The 25,255-nt window shown below is 36.9% G+C and overlaps 1 protein-coding gene and 1 long non-coding RNA gene across 4 annotated transcripts in view; one reads left to right on the forward strand and one right to left on the reverse strand.

Moving 5' to 3' along the window:
- The window catches only part of GRM4 (glutamate metabotropic receptor 4), a 384,313-nt gene that overhangs the window by 187,092 nt on the left and 171,966 nt on the right, over positions 1–25,255 (reverse strand). The gene's annotated exons all lie outside the window — the stretch shown is intronic.
- Positions 1–25,255, forward strand: part of LOC148044639 (uncharacterized) — a 76,264-nt gene that overhangs the window by 49,197 nt on the left and 1,812 nt on the right. For all 3 annotated transcript variants that reach the window (XR_015697310.1, XR_015697311.1, XR_015697309.1), the window contains exon 2: positions 2,598–2,703. This is a non-coding gene — a long non-coding RNA (uncharacterized LOC148044639). The remainder of the gene's footprint in view (positions 1–2,597; positions 2,704–25,255) is intronic.

The raw sequence follows: 25,255 nt of genomic DNA on the forward strand, positions 1-25,255 counted from the left end.
TTGACCAATAAAGAAGTCTAGTCTAGTCTATTCATTTGAAATTTTAAAGCTAGGTTGGAATGATATGGTGGGATAATGTAAAAGAAAGTTGAACTAAATCATGCAGTCATCAAAATAATGTTCTATGGCTCCTGGTACCTCTCTCATTATAGTGCTAAAATATGAATTAATGGTTTATCCTCATTTTTGAGTTAATAAAAACTAAGTTTAAACATTAAAATAGGATTAACTTCACTTTAAATATCTCAACCCCATTCAACCACAACAAACACAAATGTCTCTAGAAGTCTTAATTTAAGCACATTCATAACATAGCCCCACCCATTTTGCCTAATTGTCCCAACTACTACCAAGGATTGTTCCCCGTCATCAATAGGCTATATGAGCTTAATGATCCATTCCAACTAAGTGATCTTTATAAGCTTCATTAAAATGGATAGAAAATAAAATTCTCTCAGTACATTAACATATGACTGTACATTATGAAGTTCCCCCAACATACTGATCATCTTGGTAAGATAGATGAGAATTCAAGATGATAAAGCACTTAAGAAACAATGGATGTTCTTGAGCATACAGCATAGAAAGCATCAAAAAAAATGTCCTCATAATGAAAACTCCACAAATTGTTTGTTTTGTGAAGGAATTGGCCAACCTTTTGGGACCCAGGGCTACACTTATCATTACAGGATAATACATCTAAAATGGATGTTGTCAGAATATTGTGGTTTTCTCTGAGGGGAGAAGAAATATTGTATGCTTCCTGGCTAAAACTCTTATTAATTTTCAAAGCAATTCTTCAAAAAGGCCTCAAGAACCAGAGAAAAGGATTTGGGGCCATATGCCTTGTATATGTTTGATTTGTTCATCCAGCAAGATCCTTACTTCATATCTAGTCAGACAAAACTAATATTTATTACACAAATAACTCTTCTGGCAATGCAAACTGATTAAGTTACTCATGCATACTTATATAGTCTCTAATATCTGGAAGAGATGGAACTTGTGGTCCCATACACTTCAATGGCACAGCCCTAGAGTGATTTGGATATGCCCTAAAATTAACATTGGGACTTGCAGAATTATTCTCAGATCATCTCATTCAGGTCATAGATAACCATGATAGAAGCTGAAATAAGTAAGGCAGCTTTGCAATGCCCGTGGATCAATTAAAACTACCATGCAGCTTATAACTACAGTAAGTGGTACTCATGCTTTACATTTGCCTTGATGAGAACTTTTTGTACTTTAGCAACTAAGTCATTTAGCATTTGCCTATAGTTTTAAGTTTATCACTAGCATACTCAAGGAATGAGTATGAATACCTTTCAAGGGCCATCAAACCTGTTTATGAAGTACTTACATTGAAAGAAAATTGCACTATGGAGTTTGCAGCACATTACCAGAATATGGAAAATAAGAAAAATGTACACTCTGTAAAGACTTAATGATTAACAATCAAAACTTAATACATATCAAATTAGGTTTCTGCCTACATTGAAATGGAATAAAGAACTACTCATTTAACTCTCAACTAAAACACTTTGCGGTCTACCCTCCCATACAGAGTTATTTGGATCTGTTCCAGTCAGGTTTCAGGCCTAAGCATTGAAACAGCATTGATCACACACACTAGTGGGGCAGGATGAGGGTAGTGTATCCATTGCTGTTCTTGACCTCTCAACAGCTTTCATTATCATAAATTATTTTATCCTCCTGGACTAGTTGTGGGTGTTAAGTGTACAATCCTGCATTGATTTTTATCCTTTCTTTGGGATAGATTCCAGTTAGCATTAATATATAGTATAGTGTTAATAGACATCTAAGCTAGAGGACCTCTTTGTGGGATACCATAGCACTTGATATTCTTGCTTAACATCTATATGAAATCACTGGGTGAGGTCATTTGATGGCTTGGGGTGAGACATCAGTATGTGGTGATATTCAGTTGTACATCCTACCTCAAGCAGGGGTGGGTTGCTGCTGGTCTTACTACCGGTTCGCAACCTGCGTGTGCACGTCAGAAGAGCGCTGCACGCGTGTGGACTGTTCAGTGTAAATTGTTCTTTGCACATGTGCAGAACAATTCACAGTGAACTGCACACGCAGATTCACTAAAAAAACAAAATGGTGGTACCCAGCAGCAGCGAGGGAACCGGTTCAGGGGCGTGGCAGGCCTGGGTCATTGCCAGTTCTGTGACCCAGGCCTGAATTCCACTACCAGTTCAGCCAACCTGGGCCAAACTGGCAGCAACCCACCTCTGACCGCAAGCCAATCAACCAAGGTTCTGAGGGCTGTGATTCATAATTCCTGCACAAGGAGCAAGTGGCAGCCCTTGCCAGGGTGGTTTTTGTTTGTTTAAAAAAATTGTATATCTTAAAGCCAAACTTTGGGCAATCTACAAATAGAACAGCATATAGAACAACAAAAAATATAGTAAATAAAAACACAAGAACCAGTAAAACCATAGTCATTATGATTTAATCACTTCCCCCCTATAATACAGTCTACATGGGATGCTATTGAAGACCATTCAGAAGCTGCAGTTGGTCCAAAATGTTTTTTAATTCATCCATATTCTTTCTTTGCTATGCAGTGGCTCCCAGTATGCTTCTGAGTGCAATTCACAGCCTGGGACCAGGATTCATAGGGGAGGATTGGTGTTTGGCCCGGCATGGGATCAGGAAGTTGATGAAGTCCAGGTGATTTGTTATTACTTTGATGTTTTTATTTTCAGCTGTCATTGCTTTTTGTATTTATGTATTAAATGTTTTAAAATTATTTATGTTGTTATCTTAATCCTTAAACTCTATTCACCATCCAGAATCACGTGGTGACACACAGACAGCCATATAAATCTAAATAAGTAAATAAAATTCCCTATAACAGATCTTACTGGACAAATTAAGTTGCATTTTAGGGAAACAGCCATATATCAGTGGTACATCATGTGCTTTTCATATCAAAGCAGTACTCCTGATGATAATATAGATAATATTCAGCCTGAGGGATATTATCAAATGATATTTTTAAACATATGGCAAGTTCTCAGAGAAAGTTGATTTATTTGAACAAATGATTATGTCTTTGCCTTCCCACCTACCACCAGTCCAGAGGATGAAAGATTGTCAGTTTTCTCATATATACGGAGAAGGGTACAATAGCTAGTAGGGGCATTCAGCATTAAAATAATAATGAAACCATGCTAGTCAATTGTGCCCCAAGAAATATGAATGCTCATCTAGTTCAGAAATAGCATAAAATCAGGTTCATTCAGTTCATAAATAACATGCAGGTTTTATTTATTTTTAGTCAAACATTTATACACACACACACACAAACACATACACATGCATGCATGCATGCATGCATACATACATACATACACTCAGCACCTACAACTTATGTATAAGCAGTGGTGCAGTGGTAGATTCTGGATCCCGGTACAACCGGTATGGTGCAACGGGGCCCAGCATCCCCACATGCACACGCACAACATGCGTGCGCATACACACACATGCATCCTTACCTCTGTGATGTCTCCGCGACACTCCAGCTGCTCAGCGGAGCATCACGCAGGCACCATATGCTCCGTGCATGGAAGCGCTGAAGAGCTGTAATACAGATAAGGAGCTCAGGTGGGCGGGTGGGCCCTCCAGAGCACCGTACTGAAATGGTACCCAGTGCTGCCGGCAGGCACCGGTACGCCCGTACCAGGGTAAACCGCTTGCAACCCATCACTGCAGTAATGGGTTCCTACCGGTTCAGACCGGTTCGGCTGAACCGGTAGTAGTTGGGTGGCCTAGGTCATTGGAATTGGCAGCGACCTAGGCCTGCCATGCCCCCAAACTGTTTCTCCTGTTCAACATCTTGTTTTTTGCCTCTGCGCATGCGCAAAGCAATTTGTCAAGCACCCACAAGCGAACCAGCAGTAATGACTGCCAGAACCCACCCCTGTGTATAAGAGCAGGTACATTATGTTACTAGGGGAAAAAGAGAATAGTGAGAAAACCAGAGGATGAAAATAGAGCCACCATAAACCTCAGCAGTCCATTTGAGAATTGCTCCACCAGCGAGATAGTATTACTGCATATTGCTAATGATATCATAATTCACCAAAGATAATGAACTGCTAACATTTTCTAATTTGATAGGCTGCAAGAAAAATATTTCTCTATAATGTTTATAATACTCCTAAGTTTAGATTTCAGACATTATTTTTTATGTGTCATACTTCATGACCACTGCCATCATTGGACTATAGCATTAACTTAAGATATTGCTGTCTTATTTTGATGTTATGCATCTCTACTTCACCATCAATAAAACTGTAGAACATATGCTGTTAGAAAGTACAATGTACAATATAATGCTTGAGAGGAAATGCAAAGTTTATGTAATCTAAGTATTAATTTCAGATAAAGAAGATATATTTTTAAATCTGAATTAAACGGACTTTTATTTACTTCTTTTGGCAGTTTTAGCAAATGTGCTTATGGATTTATAACTTCCATTATTACGTTACGCATTTCACCAAACACAGGTGATATGTTTTATGAGTTTATATATTTACAGGTGACAAGTTTATACATTCACAGCCTCCAAATCAAAATTTAACATAATATATTATCAGAGTATAATTCACTGAAAACATTAATATAGCTTTGCTATATTTGAACAAACGTTTAACAAAACTTAATAATTTACATTGATACAATGCATGAAGATCAGCCATTTCCCCAGTATAAAATGTTGGCTTGCATTCTTCAAGCTGTCATCAGATGATGCAGCAATGTTATGTGTTGGGAAGCAACTGCGCAGAACTGGGAAAGGAGTAAGGATAACTATTTTCAGGCCATCTGTCCAAAAGAAGGGATAGCGAAAAAGAGCAGCAGGTAGCTTGTTTTATTACTTGGGTTTCTGTTAAGAATGAGATTCAAGGCCAGGCATTGCCAGCTAGTGCCAACTGGTTAATGGCTTTCATGTGTGAAGAGCAATTTGGAGTAACTACAGGATCGATCTGTAAGTCATCATTCAAAAATATGAGAAGGGCTAAAGAAAGTAAAATGGGAAATATGGTCTTGTTGGACAAGAGCCCACAAATCTACAGGGCAACAAAATGCTGCCCTTCTCTCACTATGATTCACAAAGGAAGATGATAACCTGGAGACATGGAATCAGCAGCTACTGTCTGCAGCAGACAGATCAATGGCTATATCACACAGGGGACTAGTTTGATCCCTGGCCTCTTTGTGCTGCACAAAGTAGAGTATCAATTTGAATGCAAAGGTGTCAATACTTTTTAGAGGTTCACATAGGTTAAAGCAGCGGTCCCCAACCTTTTTGGCACCAGGGGCCAATTTCATAGAAGATAATTTTTCCTCACCTCCAACTGTGCAGCCTTGTTCTGAGAAGTTGGGGAACCTTGGTTTAAAGTGTCGTTCAGTAATGAGACCGATGATTTCAGCATGAGTGTGGTATAACAAACCAGTTTAACAGAATTTTAACAGATTAACAGAGTTGGAAGAGACCTTGTTGGTCATCTAATCCAATCCCCACACACACACACACACTCAAGCAGGAGACACTACACTATTTCTGACAAATGGCGGTCCAATCTCTTCTTGAAAGTTTCAAGTGATGAAGCTCCCACAACTTCCGAAGGCAAGCTGTTCCATTGGTTGATTGTTCTCACTGTCAGAAAGTTCTTCTTTGTTTCTAGATTATATCTCTCTTTAGTCAGTTTCCATCCATTACTCCTTGTCTGGCCTTCAGGTGCTTTTGAAAATAGCTTGAACCCCTCCTCTCTGTGGCAACTTTTTAAATATTGGAACATTGCTATGATGTCTCCCCTGGTCCTTTTCTTCACTAGACTAGCCATGCCAAGTTCCTGTAACCGTTCTTCATATATTTTAGTCTCCAGTCCCCTAATCATTCTGGTTGCTCTTCTCTGCACTTTTTCTAGAGACTCCACATCTTTTTAATAGTGTGGTGACCAAAACTGGATGCTGTACTCTAGATGTGGTCTTACTAGGACTTTATAAATTTGTATTAGTACCTCATTTGATCTTGATTGTATCCCTCTGTTAATGCAATTTAGGATTGTATTGGCTTTTTTGGCTGCCGCTGGACACAACTGGCTCGTATTTAGCTGGTTGTCCACTAAGACTCCAAGATCCCTCTCACAGTCACTGCTATTAAGCCTAGTTTCACCCAGTTTACAGTTGAAGCAAGCTGATGTCATTGTAGGCCCAGTTTAAATCTACCCAACCAGGAGACAATGTCTATAATAATATTAAATTATTATATAAGATTTTAAAATGTTGCTGTCTAAATTACCCAACTCATCTCATGAACCCTTAATAGTACATTCCTCCCCAGCCCATGCCAACTCTTATTGCCTCATATTAAATGACAATCACTTCTTTCATAAGTCAGGCTAAGAAACTGTTAATAGTTATCAATCTTTAAAAGTTCACACACACACACACACACACACACACACACACACACACTACATTGTTCATTACAATGTGACTCCTTTCCTCCTCTGGAAGACAGATCATCCTCAACTCTCACCTTATATCCTTCTTTTCTTTACCATGGAAGCAAAAGTATTTCTATTTCCTGATGGGATCAATGCTCCTTTTCTTAGACTTGTAGAAGAAATAGCGGCATGGGGCACAGAGGCTACTAATCTCACCAGTGCTGCTCAATTTTACCTCTTCTTTCTGATATTATCTGGCCCTTTCTCACACTCTGGTAGGATACTAGGTTTCCATACTAGGTTATTGATTCACAGTAGGAATGTTTCTATGGTTAAAAGAGGATCATAAGAGGATGATAATTTTCTGTGTGTGTGTGTGTGTGTGTGTGTGTGTGTGTGTGTGTGTGTGTGTGTGTGTGTGTGTTTTCTTCTCCCTCTCCTCACAATAGAAAATTTTCATTTACTTCAATCGTCCCTCCAGGAATGGAAATGTTTACCATTAATGATATTTTATCATTTTATCATTTAAATAAAACTGTACAAGATGTTTTAACACTGATATACTACTCCAGTTCTGATTGCCAAAAAGATAATCCATTTTCTAAAGACTGTTAGATTGTAACAATAATATCAAGTGATTCTTTCATATTTGATAGCAATGTTATGAATCTCAACAATGTGAAAGATGATTTCTTATAGAATGCAATACATCTTAAAGGTATAATTTTCTTTCCTGCTAGTTTTCCTTGTTTTAAATATCACCAAACTGTAGGTTCCTACAAAGTATATGAAATAGGCTTGGTATAAGATAACTGCTGCTAAGATATTTTATGCCCTCTTTTTTTTTCTTTGAAATAACATAGAATTTTCTCTTCAAAAGAATAGCAAAATAAACTGGTAGTATGCGTCAATGTAAAAAATAATAATAACTTGATACTTGAAAAATAAGTTTGATACAGAATGTAATTCAATTTGGAAACCACTTCCCGGCTATAATTCTACATATGGACTCTTACTGCACCTGAACATTAGATTTCTTTTAACATAAGCTTTAGTAGATTTTGCCTGACTTGTTAAATAAGGATAGAACTTTTTACATTAGATAGAAACACTTGTTTATTGTTTATTTTAATTTATGATTCTTATTACACAGATTATGTTGTGAATTGCTAAAAACTGACTTGATTGTAACAATAATTTTAACACTAGTTACTTTGAATTTTTTTATTTAGTTTTATATAGCTTGTAAATCTCTCTTCAATCTTTTTTATATTCTTATTTCTTATTTTCTTTTTCTGGGTCGTGCTTTTAAATATTGTTAATTAAGGGGAAAACAATAGAATTGGCTCTCATTTGGACCTAAGTCAGTCTTTTTCTCTTCATTTCTTTACATGAAATTTAGAGGATTATTTTTCAGTGACTAACCTGGGTAAATTCCTTGGACCATCCGTCTCTCTTTTTCTTCATTATCAGATATTTATTCCTCTATTGTTCTTTACTATACCCTGCAATTAAATCTGTTTTATAATCCACATCAGTGCACAATCCTGTATTGGAGACTGAGAATAATTATATTTTATTACAGTGTCAAGCAACTCCTCCCACTTCTACTGCTATTTGTAAGTTATAGCCACAGTCCTGTTGACATTCCCAAGTATCAGTCAGCTACAAATGATTAAGGAGCATTTAGTAAATCATACCTTGACAATGAGAAATAACAGGGACATGCCAACAGGGCTGGGATTGCAGAATCCTCTCTTCCCTTTTATATTTCAACCAACAGGCAGCTTCACACCTGGTCTTCATGCCTGTATAGCATTCTCAAGTACTGCAAACCTAAGGCCAAATAAGATGTGTCAAAGCTGCTACTAATCATATAATTTTCTTGCCAAACTATAAATCACTCATCTGGTACCTGCAAGATAAAGAATGCTTTTGCAAATAATATTCCATTGGAAACTTAGTTGGAAAGTCTACTCCACCAGCCTCTTTTGGCAAAATCAGTTTTTCTTTCTGCCAAGTGGCTTTTGTTGAGCACCCCTTTTTTCAAGCATACTTTCAATAGCCTTTTGTTGCCCAGTCTGTTTCTGCCAATTTACTTTAGTTCAGCATTTATGGATTTATAAATGCTATACATAACTCACTTGGGAGCCATAAATGATTGTGCTGAGATATCTTGCCATCCTTTTTTACTGGAAAGAGACTTTGCCAGCTTCAGCAAGAGATACCAGTCTGCTTGCCAACTCCTTTGCTCTACTTAGCAATGATGGCAACAGGTGCTGCCAAAAGATTGGATGAAGTTTACTTTACAAAGTTGATCCTTTATGCCACTGAGGGATATGGGAGATTTTGGTTAGGAATGTTATCTTAGGACTAGCCTTAAGATGCGGAAAGAATCAGAATTGTGGTTATAGCATTATAGGTGCATTTCCATGATGACATTTCTACATGGAAACTAATACCTATAAAACTGATATTTCTGAGTGAGAATCATTTTGGTATAGTAGTTAAGGCACCAGGTTAGAAAACAAAAAACCTGTGAATCCTAGCCCTGTCTTGGGCATAAAACCAGGCAGGTGTCCTTGGGCTATTCTCTTTCCCTCAGCCCTACGAAGGAGGCAATGGCAAACCACTTCTGAAAATGTTGTCAAAAAGCTGCAGGGACTAGTCCAGACAGCGTTGCCAGAAACCAACGCTGACTCAAAGGTGTGAGGAAATCTGATTACTGTATTTTTTTTCTCATAAGCAATTAAGAGATCTTCATTTCCTCCATTCACTACAGGTTAACAAAGAAATTTCCAGTTAATAATCAGGAACCTCGCTCGATAAAAACTCATTTGGATAAATAAATGAGCCATGAATTCACATAAATGAGCCAGGGGATCATTTCAGCAGGCCTGGCACTGAAGTAAAAACAACAACAAAAATAATCCTATGTTTGTCACCTCCATAATCTCCAACAGAAAGCTATTGAATAGACTTAGCATTACAGAGCCTTCTTTTACTGAAGCTACTCTACACAGAAAGCAATGTAAGAAGCAAATAGAAATGTCCTGAAAGTCTATAAAATTAAAATAAATATTATATATTCATCTGTCTTTTGTTAATAGAGTTCTTGTTTTGTCAAGGAAATATTTAAGGACAATAAATGGGCATACTTACAGCCTGAATGACAGCATTCCTGTATGTACTACCCTCAGATAAGTTATTTATATTTATTTCTATGCTGGCTAGCTAACAAATACTTTTTAATAGCCAGAAGAATATAATTTAGAATAAAAATGGGAAATATAAAAATATGTTCTTTTATCCAGCCTAGGATTACGTGCCAATGACAATGAACTGTGCCCAAATAAATCCACAAGAATTTATTTTCTGTATGGCAAAGACTACTTCAGCGCAATGTAACAATTTGAGAGTAGCAATTTAATCAGTAAATGGAAGAATGTCTAAGAATCATATAGAGCTCTCTTGAAGGCTCTTCTCCTACAACTTACTGTTCTTTCATTTTGATTTATGAATTCTTTTAGTTTGATGTCACTATAGCTTAGAATGACTGTGGGAATCAACGGTAACTCAGGAATTCATCATGGTTGAAATGTTTCACTAAGGTGCCCACAACTGTGAAAGCTTCATCCACCTAGTCATATACATGCTGAAATTTGTTTTGCTGGATAAGTCTTGTTGAGGTAAAACAAAACCTGACCTTGGAAAACCACCTCATCTAATGTGGAGCTATATTAATAAAAATAATGACAGCAGTTGTAGATCAGGCAGAAAAGACAGATGGGGATGAATGAGGAGACAAGAACCAGAGCGATAGACTGCCCTTACTAACTCCCTGATGATTTGTACAAGGCTTTTCCTTCACAGTGGTAACATTTCACAATATCTGTAGACCGAAAGTAATTGATTAAACTTTGCAACCAACTGGGTTCCAAAGAAAGGAAAATGTGATCAGCAGTAATGTATTTGGGGATTAGTGGATATAGATTGGTATAATTGCATCAAGTTGTTTGTTCTCTGTTTCATCTCCAAATATTTTATGATACTTTTTTAGAACTGATGTTCACTTTCTTTCATTCAGTACCCAAGACAGAAACATAACTTTCTGTCATAAAGTCAAATGATTTTCCTCGGAAAAATGAAACATAAATAGAGAGATATAAGATTTGTTCACACAGCCTTTTTCTTCCAAAATGGAATGTACCAAAAAGTCTTGCAGAGCCATTTTTTTTACATTATGTATATTCTTGTGATAGGCCAATCATGAATCACAAGACTCAATCTTATTTGTCACATCATGCATATCACGGCTTATTATTATCTCAAATTTATTTTCATTTTTCACTACTTGTTGTATTATTACAGTCGCTGAAGCAATTACATTTTTACATTTTCTATGATACATTTACCTGCAAATTTCTGGACATCGTCCCAAATTTCTACTTGCATTCTTATTTTTCCTCCTCCTACTTCCTTAGCATTTTGCCTTGGGGTTTTGCAAAGTTCTCCATCCTCTTGATAATATTTGCAACACTTTCCCAAACTTTTTCTCCCTAATCGTCGTGAGTTATACCCCACCTTCTGTGATGTCTTTCATATTTGATACCATAATTTATGATAAAAAAATCATTTCCAAACATCACCATCTGCATAGCCAGATGTTCAATTTTAGTACTCCTCTTTCTCTTTAAATACTTTGACCTTTTACAGAAAGCAGTAATTAAAATATCATGTGTGGTCCAAATTCTTTCCTAACCAAACTTCACAATCTTGCAAGATTTCTCCTGACCATATTATTCCTTCACTTGGTGTATTTTATGAATCTATCAGACACCTTAGAGGTTCTTGAATGGACAGACATTGCAAGAATACATACCTTCCAAGATAATGCATCAGTAAGCGAACAGCCACTTTTATCTTCACAGCATGTTGTCCCAGATCACCACATGCTCATTTGTCTTTTGGTGGCTCATTCTATTATGGTCAGCTGAACATCCCCAGTTTTTGGTAAAGCATATAGAATGGAGCATTTGCAACAGGTACTCTAGGAAGGAAATGCTGGGATTGTTTGTATAGTTCCATAACAATAAATATCTCCTTACTCTTCTGATACTGTGTTGTGTCTTTCTATAATCCAATCAATTGTCTCTTTTTACCTTGAGTTTATCTGAGATTATTCTGCTACTTAACAGATCATATTGGATATTTTATTGTTCATTTTACCCCTGAGTTCTGCTTCACAGTTATTCTGCTACCTAACAGATTATATATAACAGGAGAAGGAACCCATGATTTTCTATAGTGATTGGATTCCTGCACCTTCTACTCCAGTCAATATGATCAATAGCTGGCATCCGAATATATATAGTGTATATATAGTCTGTATATATGATTGCTCATTTTAAATAAACAATAATTAAAAACTATCTTGTAAATATCCTTTCATATCTTGCAGGTTGATATCAGCAAAGTTCTACTGGTAGTAATGGCTTGAAACTCTGCTTATTATTCAATTTCTCAACATGTACAAAATATTTAGAGATGATAAGGATTAATTTATAGATAATTGGATATATCTTAGATTCCTGGTAATAGAAAAAAATTGTGCTACACCATGATCATTAATTCCCTTAGAATTAATGTGTTTATCCTAGAGGCAATGAAATCCAACGTATGTCCCAGCTTGATAACAAAGAATCCTGCATAACAGGAGAAGGAACCCATGATTATCTATATGTGATTAGATTCCTGCACCTTCTACTCCAGTCAATATGATCAATAGCTGGCATCCAAAGCATTTGGAGGGTCACAAATTCCATACATGGATTTTATATAATTACAGTAGATCATAGGTATGTCATTAGTTCTCTCCTTTCAAAAGGGAGAGGAAGTTATGTCATGATGTTTGTTTATGTTTATGTTTATGTTCAGCTGATCCAGAATGCAGCCGCATGAGCAATTGTGGGTGCACCCGGTACACCCACGTTACACCTATCCTCCGCAAGCTGCACTGGCTGCCTATTGGGCTCCGGATACGCTTCAAGGTGCTAGTCATTACTTTTAAAGCTCTACATGGTATCGGACCTGGGTACTTGAGAGACCACCTCCTGCCAATTACCTCCCTACAACCGATCAGATCCCACAGATTAGGCCTCCTCCGAATTCCATCCGCCAGCCAATGCCGACTAGCAAATCCCCGGGGGAGGGCCTTCTCTGTGGCTGCTCCGGCCCTCTGGAATGATCTCCCCATGGAGATCTGGACCCTCACCACCCTCCAGGCTTTCCGCAAAGCCACGAAGACCTGGTTGTTCCAGCAGGCCTGGAGCTGATGAATTTCCAGCCCCACTTGAATCGTTATGACTTGTTGTTTTTTACTCTGTCTGTCTTTTGTCCTATTTGTATCCCCCCCACCCCATCCTTTGGTTGTTAGCCGCCCCGAGTCCCTCGGGAGTGGGGCAGAATACAAATTAAATAAACATAAACATAAACATAGTTATAATCCTCTAGATGAATCGAACTCTAAACACCACTAAATATTATCTGTATTAGCTGGGAATTCCAATACAGCAATGACCATAGACATGTAGAATCCTACCCTGGAATTAATGGATATTAGACAAATCAGTAATGCAATAGACTACTTTTAAGCCATGGATAGCTATATCTATACATATCTATAATAAAGCCACACAAAATACATAGCTACATCAAAAAGGAAAACAGGGACAACCTCATGATATCACTGTCGGGTCCACTTGAAATATATCAGTTTTGACAAAAAAAAGAGAGTCATGGTAGAAGAGGGGTAAATATATAAATTTAATTAATAAATAATTTTAAGAAACAAAACAAATTCAACATGTACTGAGATGTCATATACTGATTGTAGTAAAACTCCAGGGATTGTTGCTCAGAGGGATTGATGTGGTTGTGCATGTTGGATAACGTGTTAATATGGCATTTATAAGATTCCAAACACATGGACTTCAGCATGACTGGAGAAGTTACAATTCCAGTTCCTTGTTCAATTTTACATTAACCGAGATGGCGCAGTGGTTAGAGTGCAGTACTGCAGGCTACTTCAGCTGACTGCTAGCTGCAGTTCGGCTGTTCAAATCTTACTGGCTCAAGGTTGACTTAGCCTTCCATTCTTCCGAAGTGGGTAAAATGAGGACCCAGATTGTTGGGGACAATATGCTGACTCTGTAAACTGCTTAGAGAGGGCTGTAAAAGCACTATGAAGTGGTATATAAGCCTAAGTGCTATTGCTATTATAACCTAAGAATCTGGAAAACAATGCTTTTTCTATGCTCTGCATTTTGACATCTTGCCAACCATATTTGATTGTTATACATCCTCTTTTGCTTCTGTGCCCATTTCCTGAACACTGTCACACTGCATTGCATATTGATGTGAAAGACATTTAGCAAGATATATGAGCATGTTCTAACACCTTAACCTTTCAGTGCATTTCCCTTGGCCTCAGTCATTCTACCTCTTTCCTCATAAATTAGTATGAGCTCTTACTAAAATGCAAGACTTGCTCTTTTCTTTTCTGGGCTGAAAGTTAAAAGCAGCTTCCACTTGGTTTAACAGAGTGCAAACCACAGTATAATAGACTAAGTTAGAAATTACCTTACCTGTGGCAATACCTAGCTGAACTTGGCTGATTTTCAAAAGCTAAGAAGGATCACCCTAATTATTATTTGAATGGGAAACCAAGGCTTCAGGCTAGTCTAAGAAGTTAAACCACTAATGTTGCTAAGAATGCTACATGTTCCCATAGTGTTAACAAATACTACTTGTCTACCTAATCACAGAAGTTGAGCTGAACTTGAGGGAGTCTTTATCTTTACCTCTGATAGCAGTTATTATTCATACTCTTATTCCTTGCAGATGTGTTAACCCAACACTTAAAAAGAATAGAATTTCTCCTGTCCATTTTCATTGCTAGGAGCAGCTGACATTTTAAAAATTGAAATCCAGTAAGTGCTGCAGACTTCCCATTATTTCTGAATATTGTGTACAGGCACATGGGTTGTATAGTATGAATTTTCATTTGGGGTGGCTATGTCAATAAGCATGCCGACATTTTTAGCTGTCTTTCTCCTATGCCTGCAAAAATTTCCTAATGTAAGGAAATAAAATAAAATAGATGAATGTTTATTTATTATGTGATCTCTATGAAAGGAAAACGTATTGCCTATTTCATTTAAGAGTATTAGATTGCTATTTAAAAGGGTTACAATAGACCTTTAAAAGAATCACTGCTGTAATATTTTGTTCTACATTTTATTAAATATGGTAAATCATTTTTGTACCTTAGAATACATTATTTTTTGTATAGGTTTTAAGCAATGAGGTGTTATTAAAGGATAATCAACCAAACAAGGGGAAATCCCTTCTTATTAGCATGCCTTTACCAAGAGGTCAATAAACAAGGATTTGCTGATGAAGCTTTTCATGGAATTAACAGATAAAGGTTCTTTTAGCTTTGTTTATTACCTACATAGCAAATGACTATGAAATAAAGAGTGAAAGAGTTAATTTCAGAACTGGCACTTCTAGTGAGAGTCTGTCCTTGAGAGAAGAAACTAGATGAGAAATTAAAATCTGTAATTCCTATTAGGCCTTGCAATACATGTTTATTCAGAAGCAAGAGGCATTAGTCAGAAAGAAAAAAGTACAGGAGAGTAGCCTTAGATCCATTCTACATGCTACTCAATGTAATGCTATAACCTCAAAGCAGGTTTTTGGCACCTCACAGGATAGCAATAGCAACAGCACTTAGACTGCTAAGACAATATACTGCTTCATAGTGCTTTACATCACTCTCTGAGTGGTTTACAGAATCAGCATATTGTCCCCAACAATCTGGGTCCTCATTTTACCAACTGAGTCAACTTTGACCAAGTCAGTGTTGACCTGCAAGCAGAATTAGTCTGCAATATTGCATTCTAACCACTGCACCATCACAGTTCAATCACCAGAACATCTAAGCTCATCTGGGTCTCTTTTTCTCAATTCAATTTTATTTTTTTACATCACTGTTGGACTATGTTTCATATTGTCTCTGAGACCAGCATGGCCCATAGTTGGAAAACATGAAACTGAGAATCAACAACTACATTATGTTCTTCATTTGTGGAGAAAATACTAGGTTTTCTAGTAAAATTGCTCACTTTACCTCCCAGCATTTTTATGTTATGCAGATTTTTTAAATTCTTTATTTAAAAACAAGCAATCCATTTATCAAGGATTTAAATACCCAACATAATATTTTTGTTAGAATTCTACCAGTTTAGTTAGTTATTTTGTGATAAAGTTTCAGTGAATCAAGAACAGTGTAATGAACCCAGATGAAAAAAGAAATGGATTGATAAAAATGTCACATGGTAATGAACAAATACATTAAAATATGTATAAACCCTTTAACTAAAATACAGTGAGGAGCAATAAAAGTCAGGATTGAAGAGATTGAGAAAAACGACAATATGAAATTGATCTAGACAAATGCCTAAGGAGCCTGGCATTCGGTTGGAAATCTTAATTGCCTCACAAAATTGAGAGTACCTCATTATGAAGCACTGTGAAACATGTGTCACACATTATATGTATGTATGTGTGGGTATGTATTGTATGTATGTATACTTGCATGTATGTAATATTTCACTAGAGTGCATTTGTTGGCAGAACAATAAGAGATTGGTTAGAAAGCTTGAATCATGCAACAGCCTGTGAAAAAAGTCATTTACCTTTCAACAATATTTTTATTTATTCTCTGTTTAGATGGTGAGTAAAATCGCCAATGTACAGAATGACCTCTGTAGCTCAGCTTTTCTCAGCACCCTGTTAGGCACAGATGACCCAAGATAATATTTATTTTCACACTATGACAAGCATTTCCTGATGATTCCTTGAAAAGCATTTGATGTCAAAGGCACAGCAATGATTCTTTTTTAAAAACAAATAGCACATGCAAACCTAACTTCTGGGCCCAAGGATTCATAATCTTACAAGTGGGGTCAACAATGTTTTTCCCAGTCAAGCTCAAATGCCTTTAACAAGCACAAATCCAGTAACTATAGTTTTTCTTACTGTTTAATGTTAGATAAGTTTGATCTACTGGATGTCACTTGTGGCGGATCAAAACGGTATTTTCTTATCTTTAGTAGCATCCAGCCACATATTCAAAACAGCATCTTAAGCTCTCAAAAATTTCAAAAATATTGAAACTGAACAAGTTGACAGTGCAGCAGACAGAAAACAGTTTGAAACACAAACCAGTAACTACAGTAATAAACATTATAATCTGAAAATAAACATACATCCCCAAAATGTGGGCCTGGCATAAAGTGCAGAGGTACAGCTGTGTTATGAAGGAGGGAAAAGCAGAAAAACTAAAATAAAGCTGCACCAAAAGAAGAGAAATGCAGCAAATTCTGAAATAGTAGTACCTTTTTGATGTTTTCTTGGTTTCCCAGTGCTATTTATTTAAAAACAATTTCAGTGATCCGTGAATGACCCAATGATTTAAAAATTCCTTACACAACTGACATATTTGTCAGTTTGAAATGATTGGCTCGTTTTATTATTCCCAGCTCTATTTGGAAGTGGCTCCCAAATAAGTCATTTTCACACAATTGGGAAATCATCTAAAATGCATCACATTTTAGGAATTTGCTGATCTGTTTCTATTTTCGGTTAAAAAAAAAGTGGGAAAGGAAAATAAATTGTTCTCAATTGACTTAGATGTTTACCATGGAGACATATGAGAGTTTGCCATAATAAACATGAAAAATATTATTAGCCTACACATAACCTTGAATATTCATATCCATGCCTTTGGGAGCTCCATCTAATCCAAAGGTCTTCAACACATAAATACAATGCAAGTTTTACTAAAAGAAATATTGAAGCATTTGTAGTTAATATGATCATCTTCTAAAGTATGAGGCTGCTTTCACACTCAACGTGCTAAGACTACAAATAAAACTACAATGCTTCAAACAATTGATTCTTGATATTTTTTTTATAATGAATTCTTGATAAAGGGCATTTATCACCTATATTTGATACAGAAAGATTTTAGGATAATAGCACTAGGCAGTAGTTGGCAAATACAATACAGAAATTCCATGTCAATTTTCAAATGAATTATAGAATCCTATTTGAAAATTGACATAAATCAGCATTAGGTTTACTGTAACTGACAATAAATACATGCAATACAAGCAGTTTGGTGGTGTTAAAAATAAAGAAGTTAACATTTGGCAATAAAATTGTTAAATTCAATCATCTCTTAGATTAAAGTAGCATTCTGCATTTGGCAGTATCCAATACTCAGTAACTAACAAGTGACAGTATTTGAGCACATACAGTATATGCTTGTTTATTAAAAATAATAAATACTCCACCTCCCCACCAAGATTTATAAAAAGGCAACAGCTCCGACCATGCCTTACTCGCACAAGCACGAAGCAGAAAACACCAGCCTGAAGATGGCAAGTGGGACCTCGCCGAAATGTTGCCAAGACAATCTCAATCTTACACGGTAAAATACCCGAATACAACAAGACCAGCATACCTGCACCTGTGAAAATCTACAAAAAGATACATACATACATACATACATACATACATACATACATACATACGTGTGTGTTTTTTCGTAGATTTATATGTTTTCGTAGATTTTCACCGGTGTAGGTATGCTGGTCTTGTTGTATTCGGGTCTTTTCCCGTGTAAGATTGAGATTGTCTTGGCAATGTTTCAGCGAGGTCTCACTCGCCATCCTCAGGCTGGTGTTTTTGGCTTAAAGCATGGTCGGAGCTGCCGTCCTTATATCAATCTTGGTGGGGTGTGTGGAGTGCTGGCTTTGTTTCAGTAAGTGGATTGGTTGGATGTGTGGCTGTATCATGATTGGTAGATTGGCGCTGATTGGTGCTGGTTGTGGGTCTGTTGTTGTTTTGTGTTGTAACAGCCTGGGTGGTGGGTGGGGCTCGTTTGTTTACCAGGGCTGGTTTCCAGATGTCTGGTAGGTATCGTCACGTTTATTCATGTTGTGAGGGTGTTTCTCTATTTTGATAGTTTCCATAATTATTCTCTTGTTGAAGTGTTCAGTTTTGGAGATTAACCTGGTTCCTTCAAAATTAATTTCATGTCCTGTAGCTTTTTTTTACCATTTTTTTATTTTTATTAAACAAACAACACACACAAAAAATAATCATCTTACATTACATCTTGTAGAAAGTGTGTCAATTGGTTACAATTAGCTTTCGTGCATCTCTTCCACAGTCATTACTTACATTCATATCAAATGTCAAAGTTCTTAATGAGTCTTACGTTCAACATATCATAGTTCTCATTTAACTGAAATTGTTTTAATGTCCTTTTGCCTAGAATAATCCATAGTTAAAAAACACAACCACCTAATGGCATTCCATTAATTATTACAGAGTCATCCAATAGCCTTAAACATTTATAACATATTCTAAACAAAAATTAGTTGACAAAATTTCCTGTCGCTTTAAAGTGCTGGAAAAGGGAGGACATTTTTTTCTTTTTTTCTTACTGCATTCTTGTGTTCTGTGATGCATGCATTTATTCTCCTGTTCATTTGTCGTATGTATAGTATGTTGCAGGGCAGATTTTGCATTTCGTAGACTCCTTGGTTTTCTAGTTGGATTTTGTCTTTGGGGTTTCTTAAGATGTTGGCTATTTTTTGGTCAGTGTTGAAGGCTGTTTTAATATTGTGTTTGTGGAGAATTTTGCTGATTTTATCTGTGGTGCCTTTGATGTAAGGGAGGAGGGCAATGGCACTGTTTTCTTCTATGTATCGGTTTTTGGGGGGAGTCTCCCTTTGAATTAAGTTGGTAATTTTTTTTTCCTTTGGAATCCGTTGAAGATTAATATGTTTGTGAGAGTATGTAATTCAGTTTTCAGGTGGTCTTTATCAGCTAGGCTTTTGGTTCTGGAGATGAGGGTCTTGGCTACAGAGTTGATCTGTGCAGGGTAGTGATGGGATTGTGTGTTTAAGTAGTGGTTGGTGTGTGTTTTTTCCCGGTAGATGGTGTGTACAAAAATACACACCAACTGCTACTTAAATGCACAATCCCATCACCACCCTGCACAGATCAACTCTGTAGCCAAGAACCTCATCCCGTTGCCAAGACAATCTCAATCTTACATGGGAAAGGTGTTAGACATTCTACTCCCCCTCTCCACCTGAAAAGAACTCTGTTCCAACATCCAGTTGCCCCACATTCCATTATCTCAGTTCAAATTGGCAGAGGTTGCACTCCTTCACTCAGGAGCAGTCTGGGACTCCTTACAGTACTAAATATCGGTACTTCACCAAAATGTCTATGCCTTCCACCCATGGAACTCAAGGCGATAGGAGCAATAGTCCCTTATGTGTTTCAATCACCAACCACCACAGAGCATTGGGATTGTGAACCAAAATTTTCCTTCATAGCCCAATCACATAGTTTAGTTGCAAAGCATGAGTATCCAGCTAGTTTAAAAATAAAACCAAAATCAATAAACTATAAATAAGCTAGAAACCGATAAGCGAGAAAGCCAGAAACAATGAGTCCTAGTCCTGCTTTATGCATGAAAGCCAACCGGATGACTTTGGGTCAGCCCAAGCCACTTCAAAGGGTACTAATTGTTGGGAAAATAGGAGGAGAAAGGAGTGCTAGTATGTTTGCTGCCTTGAATGATTTACAAAAATAATAAAGGTGGAATAAAAAAATATTTTCATCAATGCATATAAGTCCATATTCAGATGTATATTTGTGTGAATACATGTGTAGAGATAAATAATAATAGTGTTATAGATTAAATTCATTTGGCCAGGAGAATTTCTGGCCTGCCAAATAATGTTGGAATATAATTCCCACAATATCTGACTATTGGCTATGCTGACAGGAATTATTAGTAACTGCAATCCAACCATATTGAAAAACTCAGAGGTGTCAACCTCAATTTTGATATTTAAATGCAAACCAATTGACGCATTTAGGAAGGACAGTATAGAAATGAAATATAATTATTTCATCAAGCAGGAAGTTCATAAGTTGAACTCCGGGATCAAATGTTGCCATCAAAATCCAATTTCCAGGGTGATCTAATTTTAAAATTTCTACTTCAGTATCTTGGGGGCAAAAAAATATTTTAATGAAGTTGAGTCACCCAGACATAAGATTTTTTTTAAAAAAAATAAGGAAACGCAGGTGGATTTGATTTTGTAGAGTTTAATTTTATGATGCTTCAGGCAAATTCAGACAGAAAACATTCTCCAAGCAGTCCAGGTTGGCTTGGGCAGTGAATTGCCTGGGTTATACTACACCATTGTTTAACAGAAGGAGCGGTGGAGAAGGCTGGCACTATTAGCACCATCTGTAGGCGGTATGAGAAATCACTGATCCCATTCACCAACATGAGATGGCAGGTCTCCAAATGGGCTTTTGCCTCCTGGACAAAATGAAAAACTCTTACTCGTTGTTTTCTTTCAGACAAAATCAAATCTTTTTATGGCCATAGCCTTTAAGACAAAGTCAGATAACTCTTCTAGCCAGAAACAACATCAGAAAATCGTCATCAGAAGATTAGAGAAATGATTCCAGTAACACAAATTCAATAGCCTTCTCACTTTTTGTTCTATTGGGGGGAGATATCCTTGAGGCTATTGCTGTGATGTTGCATGTCTTTGTTCAGGCCCAAAAGAGCAGGACTCCCAGCAACACTCCCTTCTTCACAAAAGCTACTACTTCAGATTGCAAATCTGCATTGCATATAATTCAAATTGACAGCAAAAAGAGGCTGCTTTTCCCTTATTCCCAACTCTTTGACAGACAATTCACATTATCACTGCTGCACAGATGGGACTACTAGGTAGCACTTGCAGATGGCATAGAAAGGATGGCTGCTAAGTCATTAGTAAAACATATACCCATAGCACTCATACCTGTCAAAAACACCTTAATACCAATTCTGTCCAATCTCTCATTTAGTTTTCATTTATAAATACTGATAAAAGTATATCCAAAGAGCATGTCTAGCTGTAATTTCTTATACCTTTTTCCTATATATTTACTTAAGTTCTAAGAAAATCATGATAGATCCTGTTTGAAGGTGTCCTGCCTGCTAAAGAAAGACCAAATTGTCCAGGAGAAGATTTTTCTTTGCAGTAACAGCTGTTCCCCCCCCCCCATTAAAGAATACACCCTCCCCAGTGAAGTTCACCTACTTTGTTGTGGGGCACAACAAAAGATTATTACACTTTTCATTCCATTAGGCCTTTTAATTATCTTCAATTTATGTCGGTGTACTGTGCTTTAAGTATGAGATATGTTTAAATGTGATACTAATTATTTTTTAGCCACTGCTGATTTAGATTATTGGCTAGGTTTTCATTTATTGTATGTGTTCTTAATTTGATTTATACAGATTTTATTTGAGGTTTGGGTTTGTTGTTTTCTAAGCGATTTAGCTGTAAGGCAATTTAATAAATAGGTAAACTAATACCTAAGTGTATATGTTTCTGGGTAAACAGAAAGCAGTTCTGTTATCTGAATAAAAATCCATTCACGCTACAGCACTTACAAACATTAACCATACATGCTATCTGTTTTAGGAAACATATATGTTACATAGGCCATTGGTCACACTACTGATTAACCTTTGTCTGGGCCTAAAATGGAGGTAGTGTGCTCCTTGTGTTCTGTTGGACCTGGCATTCAACACCATCAATCATAATATTCATCTTCAACACCAATGAAGTTAGGCGTTGACACTGCCCACTTCTTTATTAGTGGGAAATTTCAACCAGTAATTATAGCAGAAGAAAGATCCACCCTTCACATGTATTGTATTGGAAGATTCAAGCAATTATTTTACTACATCAGTGTTATAATGAAATGTTACAAAGCAGAAGCCCTCTTTTCTTTCAGTAAGAAATTAAGTGGCCCAGATGCAAGTACAGAGCACTGCTGTTTGCATACATTTATTATCATTTTGTCCCCTGTTAGACTATAAGAATTAAAGGAATTTTGAAAAGTAGGAATGTGCCAAATTGTTGCAACTGAACCATGGGAAACTCAAAACATTTCATCTGAAGTGTGAAATACCCCATTTCTGAAGTACAAAACCTGTTCCAAAGCAAAATAGTCTGTTTTGAGCATTTTTCACACTCAAAAACAGCTAATTCACATCTGAAATGTGGGGTGTTTCACATTCAGTTCTCTTCCTTTTTTTATTTAATACTTGCATGAACCCAGTGGGAAAGTTCATTTGTAGTTCAGGATGTAATAACAGGAATATGCTGATGATACTCAGTTTCACGTTGCCACCCCAAGAGGCTATGAAGACAAAACAGGTTGAAGCTGAACCCTTCCAAAATGGAATTGCTATTTATAAAACAATCTTCTTGCTCAGTTCTGATGTCATCTCTCAAGCATTATTGCTGAGATAGTACGTTGATACCTTAGATGTCATTTTGGAGTCACAGTAGGCAAGTAGAAGCTGTGGCCAGAGAGCCTCTGGCCCAGCTTTTAACCAGTGTACAGTTGCAGTCCCTTTGGGGATACAAGGAACTTGCAATAACAATTTATGTTGTATTACTGCAATGTACTATTCATGGGACTGCCTTTGGAGACCATTCAAAAGCTACAATTGTTACAAAATGTGATGGGCCATTTGTTGGACTGTGCACATAAAGGCATTATACCTGTGCACAAGATTCCCAATAAGTATGCATATGCAGCTCCCAGAAGGGCCTTTGTACTGTGTCATCTTGGGTACCAATTTTGGCTTTTCCGGAATAGCAAGCAGTTTTTATGCACAGTCACTTAAATACTTGGGTTATTAAATTTTACTGTACATGGCACACAGCCTCTGAGGTCCACTAAGAAACTTAGTTGGTCAAGCATTTTTTTTCCTTTATTACAGTGGATTTTATGCCACTTCAATCAAAAAGTGAATGCATCAATTGAGGATAACTCAGTGTAATACTGGTTAGCAGCCTGCAATTCAAGGTGCTGATTGTTATGTTTAAGGCCCTATGTCAAAGTTTGCCTGGCTTATTACTCATTCCTAACCGTTGATGATTCCCACTTAGGAAAAGAGGGCTTTGTCAAAAAAATCCACATTCAACAACCTTCCTGTAAGAACAAACAGAAGGAAATATACACACCAAATTATGTGAAAAAAGGAGGATTTATTGTATCTGAGCAGCAAGATGCTTCAAGGGGATACTTCTTTGTCAGAGGACTGAAACAAATAAATGAAATAGCCTGCTAACATACTTACAATGCACTCAACAAGTTTCAGGTGTGAACTCATTATATAATCTGAAATAAGAATTGTACACAAGAAATATACACATATAGAAAAATACAAAACAGGACTATGTAAGGAGACAAACTTATTATTTATCTAATTGATCTGTGTAAATGCCATCCATTTTATTTACATTGTCTTCTTTATGTGTTGCAGTAAAACCTGTTGAATATACTGTTATTTATTTTTCCAGTCCTCTGATGATGAAGTATCCACACAAAACAATTTCATCTTTTTGATGCTTCCAATTCAGTCCTGGTGACTGCCTGGATACGTTCCTGCAGTTTTCTTGGCAAAATTTTGAAGGGGACTTGCCACTGCCTTTTTCCTAGACCTGAGACAGAACCAAGGTCACCCACCTGGCTTTATGTCTAAGAAAGGACAAGAACTCATAATCTCCTGACTTCTAGATTGGTGCTTTATCCACTCTACTAAAATGTCTCAAAACATATTGGGATTCAGATCCCTTTCATGCCAATTTCCTTCTTTTACCTCCTCTTAGCCTATCCCTTCCTTAGTTTGCTCATGAAGAGATATGAAAACATAGCTGTTCAAGGAAAGTATTTAGGGACAAATGAATACTACTATACCCCACATGTGGCACATCTGTTTGGCTGTTGTCAATGATCATAAGCTTTTGCTTGTTTTAATTCTATTTTATATTGATTGCATAAGCTGCTTAGAGCGTGTCAGAACTAAGTGGTGTAGAAATCCAACTAAATGAACAATAGCCTTCCAAAAAAGCTGAAAAACTGAATTGCTTCCGAGGGCCTTAGTGGCTGATGTTTGTCTTCTTGGTGTTTTTAGGGTGATCTTGGGTAACATTTTGTTCTTACTGTGGGATTAGCCCAGTGATGACAATTGATTATGCGCTGCATGTGGGTACATGCCAACGTATATTCACAGAGATCCTTTATTGATTGGTCAACATAATCCACAGAAAAAGCAAGCTTTCCCTGTTCATTCCATAGCTTTCCCTGGCATATAATGGCATATTTGTGTGTTATTTCATTCAAAATTTGTTATTTGAATTTCATACGTGAAATGCACATTAACTAGTACTGTCAGCCCCAACACTAAAGAGCAAAAACTGCTAAATTAGTTTCTCTGTATAAATAAAAAGCAAGCAGTTCTCCAAGCTTCCATAGCAGAGAAACCTAGAATTAAGACAGTTCCTATTTATAGCACTATGATTACAAACTCGCCACTTCAAAGTTTTTATTCCCTTTATCCATTTATAAGGCCATAACGCAGTTGGACTAGAACTAAATAGCCCAGTGTCCCACAGATCTCACCAGAACTTAATGTGCCATTCAGATACAGTTAAATTAGTAATAGACAGCAGTCTGTGCTCCACAGGACTTTTTCTGCTTCACAAAACACTCTTTAGTCCCCTCTTCCCCTCTCTTCATGGTTT

The sequence above is a fragment of the Thamnophis sirtalis genome, unplaced genomic scaffold, assembly GCF_051295495.1.
Source record: "Thamnophis sirtalis isolate CommonGarterSnake01/CBP01778 unplaced genomic scaffold, rThaSir2_p1.2 scaffold_7, whole genome shotgun sequence".
NCBI classification, from domain to species: Eukaryota; Metazoa; Chordata; class Lepidosauria; order Squamata; family Natricidae; genus Thamnophis; species Thamnophis sirtalis.